This window comes from Atta cephalotes, assembly GCF_000143395.1.
Source record: "Atta cephalotes unplaced genomic scaffold scaffold00015, whole genome shotgun sequence".
In the NCBI taxonomy this organism is placed as follows: Eukaryota; Metazoa; Arthropoda; class Insecta; order Hymenoptera; family Formicidae; genus Atta; species Atta cephalotes.
In genome coordinates, this window is record NW_012130079.1 from 1246785 (window position 1) to 1255764 (window position 8980).

An 8980-nucleotide genomic window follows, 5' to 3' on the forward strand; every position below is an offset into this window, starting at 1 on the left:
TATATATATATATATATATATATATATATATACATATTCGTAATGCTCAATTCATTAACATTTATGCATAAATAATCTATCTACATTTATGTATTTGAATTTAAACACATATTGCACAAACCCAAGTATAAACAATACTACAAACGTCATATATGATATAATTTCAATCGCATATGTATACACGTACGTATATATCCCGGGGATATATATTTATATTATGAATATTTAATGGCACATTTTATTAACTTCAATATCGTAGAAGTTTGCAGATGTTCCGTTATCTGACTAGAGAATTCGATATACAATGAATAATATTATAATACAGAGATACAGAAAGCATACAGCATTGATAATACAATATATTGTAAAGACGAAAGTATCTTAAGGAGATAGATTTCAAAGAGATCTTTACTTAAGAAGCAAAAGAAAAAATATTGACTATAAAATTTCTAATCAGAACGTTTATTATTAATTTTATCGATGAAATTGTATATAATATTGAACTACGCACTATAACATTATTAATTCTATATTACGTTTCTAACTAACCAAAATGTTGCAAATATAATCACTCATAACATCTGTGAAATCCTACGATATGAAGAATTTCGTTGTCCTCATTAAAATTAAAAACAAATATTAAAAAACAATTTATGTTACAATGACGTTGTAAAAGAATTGATAAGAAGCATCCATCTCTGTCCGTTGAGATAAAGGAAAGAAAGTTATCTGTAAATTTACGAGTGAATAATTTTATGTGGCCATGAAACTGTAGAAAATAAAATCTAGAAAAATTAGCGTAATCGATAAGAATTATGAAACTTATCGATGTTGATGAAATCTACATTACTCATACGAAAAAAGTGTGACTTAGAGATTCTGAACGTCTATATACACGTATGAAGAGATGTAATTTTATAGCTATTCATCCGGATGGGGAAGGTGGCTGGATATATTTTTTTATGTCAGTCACTTCGGCGTAAAAAAAAGTGAACGACCATAGGATCGAATTTATTCGAATCTAGAATTATGATATAGTCAGGAAAAAGAAAATATCTCTTACACTCTTATGCGAGGGGCCACACTGCGCATACTATAATAAATTTGGCAGTCTATTGTACCACAATATTTAGAAATCAGAGAAAGGATAGGAAATAAAAAGGCAAGATATATACATATATACATTGTATGTATATCTATTTATATTTATATCGAAGAAAAATTTGTCTCTTTGTGTTCATGCGGATCATTGAAATTATTATACCGTATCTTTTACAGATTATTAATGTGTCATACGTACGATTTAATGTTTTGCATTTCTGTCTTGCATATCCATCTGTGACAAAGAATGCGAATTTTCGTAAGATTATAGTTTTTATTTTTACGTCTCTTCTGTTCAACTCCGTGACAATTAAATTATACGATTGAATTTCTTATGTCATACTGGAAAAAACTGGATAATATTGCAATCTATTTATACACAGGCATATGTGTGTTTTATATGACGTAAACTTAATTAAGTAATTTATTATTAATAGCTTGTAAAGAAGGTACTGCTAAGTTGCGGGTAGTATATCAGATTAGCTGTAACAAGAAAGATTAATTATTACCATCGCTGTTTTACATGGTGTGCAACATCAGACACGATACATGTAAGATCATATTCTGTATAATTATGTCGTTGATTTAATAACATCCTTGCCTGTTGTTCATTTTTGCGAAAGCTGCAATATACGAAATACGTGTACGTAAATCATAAATCAATGATGAAGCGTATGAAGCAATTGTCTCCGTGGACTGCGGAAAATAAGTTATTGCGAAATCTGACATTCCCGCGACGGTAAACAAAAATCATGTCATTAAAGCTCTGCTCTCGTATACATAGAGACGACGACTTTTTTGCGTTGCGCAACGGTTGGAATCTGTTTAGGTTGAGCAGATACATGTAGCGTAGGAATGTAAGACAAAGATCCGAATCAAGAGCCTTTGTTTAGACCAAATGTGTTTCTAGCACTTCTTTCGTAAGGGAAAAAACTTAGAATAGTCATTATATACCGATTACTACCTTTACACACACTATTTACGCTACTCGGTATTTTGTCACTAACGTAACGATGTTCCAACAAATCTATGTCGATGTCGTGTCCAAGCGTAATTTACACGTATTCATAAGTATCGTTTAATATTAAATAGCATACGAAACCTGTAATAAAATCCTTCACGTGGCTACCACAAATGTCGGGTCTGTATATGTGTCCCAAATCAGTCATTTCTATTTGTTGTGCTCGTGAAGTTGATTCGCTATGACGATATTTTACGTCAAATTATATTTGATTTAATAGATCGTAAATAATTATTTCAACAGAAAATCACAAATCAATCAATTTCGTGTAATTGAGCTTATTGAAACTGTATCTCTTTTTTAAATGTGTACTGAACTTGTATAGTTTTTTAATTGCGCGAAATCGTTCGGTGTGCTGAATCCTTTAAACTGCCGCAAACTGCATATAGAAAGTTGAAGCCTTCTGTAATCTATTGTATTATAGAGAGCAGTTTCGATAAAACATGCACAGACTCTGTTCCAGTATCATAAAAACTGCCATATATGGAAATATTTAAATGGAAAAGCATAATATAAACACTTTATTTAATAAAATATAAATATTACAAATGCAGCTAAAAATATATATTGATGATCAGTGAGTGAAAATGTTTATATTATGTTTTTAACATATATTAAATAACTACATATATAGTAGCTTTTAACATAATCGGAACAGAGATTAATGCAAGCGAATCGAATTCGCTATTGCTACAGATACCATTATCATCATTTTTCTCATTACATTTGTTATTCTAAAGGTAAAATGTTTTTTTTTTCTTAAAAAATAACTTTTTTTTTGGCACACAGCAGAATATATCGTATCAATATATTCATAAAAGCTTGACAAAAATACTATTATATCTCAGGAATGCCTCTAAAATAAAATCGGTAATGGTATCAGTATAAATTTATTATTTTATTTTCCCATTGTTTCTCTAATAAAAATTTTCTTTCCCTAAATATGGAGAGAAGCGCGTAAATAATAAATTTCTCTGGTTTTATTTGTTTGACGTTCACTACACATTGATGCCATTCGTGCTGACTACTTCAATGCAACAGCTGGACTTCTTGATGTAGAAGCGCTTCTTTGCACGCGAGCGTATCAATTGAGCTCTGTCGGGAGTTTATTAAAGTTATTTAACACAATCCTTTACGCACCGATGTACAGTTAATTGCACGTAAGATGTTTCTATCTTGAACGTACGTGGAATTTTATCTTTGTTGCTTTGTAATAAGTTTGCAAAGAACACGTGTTTTATACAAAATTACAATTTTCAGTGTATTTTTAGATGACTCGATCGCCGAATACTTTATAACAGAAATAATTGTTGAAAATAATTTTGCCTGTAAAATGATTGAAATGTTTGTATTTATAATCAAACCGGTTTTTGAATTCGGATTATGAAAAGTCAGTGATGTTTTCGAGTTTTCAAGAGTTTACCTGTTTCGTGAGCATATACGGATATACATCAAAATTATGTACAATCTGTACAAAATTATGTATAATTTGTAACATTCCCGTTTCTCTTTCCATTGCTTGTTCTTAGCTGTACTTTATGTATACAGTTTAGTTTTCTCCTTTTTCTCTTTCATCGGAGAGGAGAAAAAAGAAAGGTGAACTGTGCACAAAGTTCGATAAAAAAACGAACATCTGGTTTATACGTGATACTTTTATATAATCGTACGAAGTAAAAGTTTCTTCCTGAAGAATAAGAACACAGTAAACTCATTTGAATATGACTTCTTTATGTAACTTGTTAGAAAATATGAGAACTCGATAAAGGCTGTGGTCAAAGTCTCGCTACAAATGCTTTGAAGTGTTTGATGGACCAATTGGAAGAAAGAATTTTACAAATTGACCAATTAAAAAACGCTTCAAAACGTTTGCAACATCGCGTTGACGATTGCTATTTAAGACAAATCCGTTAAATAAGAGTTCTATTGTATTAAACAATTTCAGGATCGGATAAAAATTCTTTTTTAATCTTTATGTTCGAGGTTGAAACACAGACAAAAAAGCGAGATAAAATATCTAATATTATTATAGTGATATGATACTATAAGTATTATTTGTTAGAGATTCTAAACAAGTCTCGATTAGAAATCTTAAAATTCCATGACAATATAGTAACGATGCACGTGTACATTACGTGTATATCATCTGGAAACGCAATGTCACCGGTGACTCCAGGACCTTGAGAATCTATTTATTATAGCGAAATGTTGCATATAGAAACTACTTCAAAGAAATATAATGCACGAGACATGCAGCGATAAGCGGAAATATAAAATGCAGGCGATCGCCGCAGTCACGTGTTAAGTAACTCAGGCATGCGACAAAAATTGTCTGGTTGCAACTTGTTCGACTAGTTCGTCGACTGGTGGATCGCGTCGCCTGAATTTTGCGCCGTAGGTAATGTGTGAATAAATCATCGACTCTTTCGAATCGTCGTAGTTTCTTATCGTATGATAATGCGTATGATAATGAGTGCGTAGTGAGGAAAAAAAATCGATACGTATCCGTTGATACGAGTCAACAGGATGTAGCTACATGATGTGACAAGTAAATTCCACCTCTTTTCTCTTCCTTCATGATCATTGACCTCGCTGATCAAGGACGATTGAATCGCGTTTCAGTCAAGCAAGCTAAGGAGTCTTTTATCGCTTTCTTTATTTTACTTTGTTGCAATTTTGAGGAAGAGAGCGGTCGGGAACGAATTCTTGAACATACAGTATTTTTTGTGTTTATCGACAGATTCGACAACAACGTTTTTGTGTTACGTGTAATTCGTATTAAAATTTTCTTATTAATGAAAATATTGATATATATATATAATGTGTAACAAGAATTACGTTACATGATTCTAATCGGAATTAGGTAAGACTACAATATTGCATCTCGATTAATTTTCCATATTTCAAACAAGAAATGCTTCAAGAATTTGTATTTCTGCAAATATTTTTACATTAGCATTATATAATACTAATATATAGAATTACATTTAATTACGATTAATAATAAATATTAATGTAATTGCCACTTTATTCATATTATTAGGTGTACAACTTTGCTTCCGCCGTTTTTTTTCCGAAATTCGAGGCTTTATTGTAAAAAACTGGTTATACATTTATGATTCAAAGTATTGTCCATCGCTGGCCACTACTTTCTCCCATCTTTCGGGTAGCGTACGAATCCCGCGTCGAAAAAAACTGGTCATCTTTTGAGGCTATCTACGAATCGATCCAAATTTTTACTTCTTCATAAGACCGGAAGTGCTGGTCAGCCAGGTCGTGTGCCATTGATCGAAACAAGTGATAGTCAGAGGGAGCAACGTCTAGAGAATACGGCGGGTGGGGTAGGACTTCCCATTTCAATGTTTCCAAGTATGTCTTGACCAGATTCGCAACATGGGGTCGAGCATTGTCATGCTGCAAAATCACTTTATCGTGTCTCTCGTTGTATTGCGGCCGTTTGTCTTTCAATGCTCGGCTCAAACGCATCAATTGCGTTCGATACCGATCGCCTGTGATTGTTTCAGTCGGTTTTAACAGTTCGTAATACACTACGCCGAGCTGGTCCCACCAAATACAGAGCATGACCTTGGATGTCAAAATCACTGTTCTTGAAGCGTTGAAACCACTCACGACACGTTCTTTCACTAATAGCCTCACTATAAGTATTTGAGAACATTCGATGAGCCTCAGCCGCAGATTTCTTCATATTGAAGCAAAAAATTAAAACCTCCCGCAAATGACGAGAATTTGGCTCGTAAACTGATATTTTCAATCGAGAATAACTTTATGATGCAGACACAAATCGACTAATGTTTCTATGGGGTTATGTTGACAGATACCCAAGTTTATTGTATGACGTCTATGATCTATTTATTTCGACCACCACTTATCGCTAAAGCCATCTATAGGAAAACGGCGGAAGCAAAGTTGTACACCTAATAGTACACGGAGAGAATTTTCTTTTAAAATTTACTCTGAAAATATAGTAGTTGTGGTACTATATTTTAAAGATTTTTACCATGCGCTTTAGTAAAATTGATCAAACTTATTTTATACTTTATTGTAGTCTTATTAAGAAATGAGAGAAATTTATGTTAAAATTCTTCGAAATACAATGTTATCCCACGACTGTTATATTTTCCTGATAAAAAATTTTGCATGAATATGTATAAATATGTATAAACATATATAAACAAATATAAATATTCATAACATATATAATTATATATATAATAGAAATAATAATAGTAATGTGAAAATTCAAATGAAACATTCAAAATAATTGAAAATATTTTATATATTATTTTAATAATATTTATTTAAAAAAAAATACAAATTTGAAGAAATATAAAAAAATATTTATATTTTCTTCAATTCTATATAAAAATTATGTATAATTATATATGAGCAATTTTTTTTATTTTTCTAAACTTATTTTTTTCTAAATCAAACAAAATTATCCCTTTAATTATTTTTTTGTTTTCACATTACTATTATTATTTCTATTACACTAAAAAGTAATTTTACAAAAGAAAAAAGGATGTATGAACATGTATCGACATATTTCATATACAATGATACATGTTTATAAATATTTATGCGTGTTTATGTATGTTTATATATATTATATATGTTTATATATATATTTATATATATTCATGCATGAAAAATTTTTTATCGGATTCAGTAATTCTAAGAAAAAATTCTCTCCTCTGTAATAATATAATTAAAGTAAATGTGAGCAACATACATTAAAAGTTACTAACTGCTCATCAATTATGTATAATTATACTGCATAGGTCGTTGCACGTTTGTAAAATACAAAATGTAAAAGACGAATTTTTCAATTCGTTGTTGACCAATCGTACGCGTATTATACGCGTAGAATTGCAATTATACTTTATTGTATAAAAACTTCATTTACATATAACGCGATTAATCAATCGCAATCTAATCGCAGCTTGTTTTTTTTCTTAACCTTTTGGACGTATCGCATATAAGCTTTCTCAAATAAAAATTTTAATGGAATTTAAACATATCATATGTCATTCGTTTTTAAATAAATCTTCCCAGTAAACGACAATAGATTGAATTGGAAATTTTCAATTCATTTAAATCCGTATTTTAAATCCATAAAAATGAATTGGATTCTATATAAAAAAAATTTTTATACATGTGAAAGTTAATATTTAAATAAAGTTAAGTAATTTAAATAAATTAAAATAGTAATTATATGAAATTCTATAGTCATTATTTTAAAACTTTTATACAAAAAATATACTTTAGCTGTATAATAAAAAAAATGTATTAATATACATAAAAGTGATTAATTTATTAATTAAAAATTGGATTCTCGTTTGCTAGGATAGAAATATACTCCATGCCATAAATATTCCTATAAATAAATAAAAATGCATTCAAGATTGAAAAGAAATAGATATTTATTTCATGCAATTCCTATAAATGAATAAAAATGCATGATCAGCATTGAAAAAGATTCATTTACGAATCCGTATTTCTAAAAATCTGAATCCATTTCAATCTATTCTCGTTTGGTTGTTTTTCGCTTGTTTTGATTATTATTTATGAAAGATGCAAGACTAAAACATCTGAATGTTTTGTTTTCTATCAAAATATGTAATGTTTACGATAAAAATGTCCACAGCTCGCATTCGTACTTTGCTTTCTGAAAAATACAAACTTTCGTGAACTTTTGTTTAAGCGAAATAAGCGAATAAGAAGAATATTCTTTTGAAATATAATATACACGTATACATCATTCAGCGTGTATTTCATCTATTTCGATCTATTTCACGTACTCTTTCGATCTCTTCCGTTTTTATTCGTCATTTAAAAGTCCATATTTGACGGTCTAGTATAATTTAAGCATCAGGGATAAAAATCTGACACATTTTTGTCTACAATTTTTCGCGATGTGTATGTCGTATTATAATATAATTTATTATACATGCATTCTTTAATTATTTCGTTATGTTTTTCATGTTAAATTTTATCGCGCGTAGAACTGTCTTCTAACGAGAGCGGATTTTGCTCGTCATGAGCACAGATGCAGAAATGCGCACCCCCGGGGAGAAAAATAAGGAGATCCGGTCGAGTGCGTGAACGTGTAATGTATGGCCAACATATATATATCGCGTCTCGCGTCTCGCGGCGACGCGTTCGAGAAGCAATTCCGTTTGATTCTGTCACGTCAGACGATATTCGTTTCGATCCGAGCGAACTTTCGAACGAGGATTTAAAAGTGGAAGCTAATAAAGAAAGAAGTACGTCGAAAATTTGATAAGAGTTGATTCCAGAACGTATTGTAATAGATAAATTCGATAAAAGCCTTGCTCTGTGCAGGTTATCGCCGCCAGACATTGTCGAGTTTTTGGATTATCGAACCTTGAACTTTATGCGAATTTTTGTGATTATCATATACAATGTAATAATAAATCACACATCTGAATTATTCATTAAGAACGTACGTCATACGTTTTTATAAATACTTGTATAAATACTTGTGCATGTGTATACGTAAATGATGTCCGTTTTTTGGCAATCCAAGGCGTAATGTTCAGTAGACACAACAACTGAGTGAACGCTCGTTGTTATTGGTATTTCTTTAGATTTATCATGGATTTAAGGTTATGAAATTCTTCAATACTTCAATCGTCAGACAATTATATGAGCGCTCACTATGTGCTGTTGAACGTTCCATCAGTCGATCAGTCGATCTCATGTCAGTTGTCACTCACAAGTTAGCGGCAGTGATCGTGATTACTTCATTCAAGTAATATTTGAGAGAATTGTTTATCTGAATGCAAATCAGTTGAATTTAATATATATATATATATATAT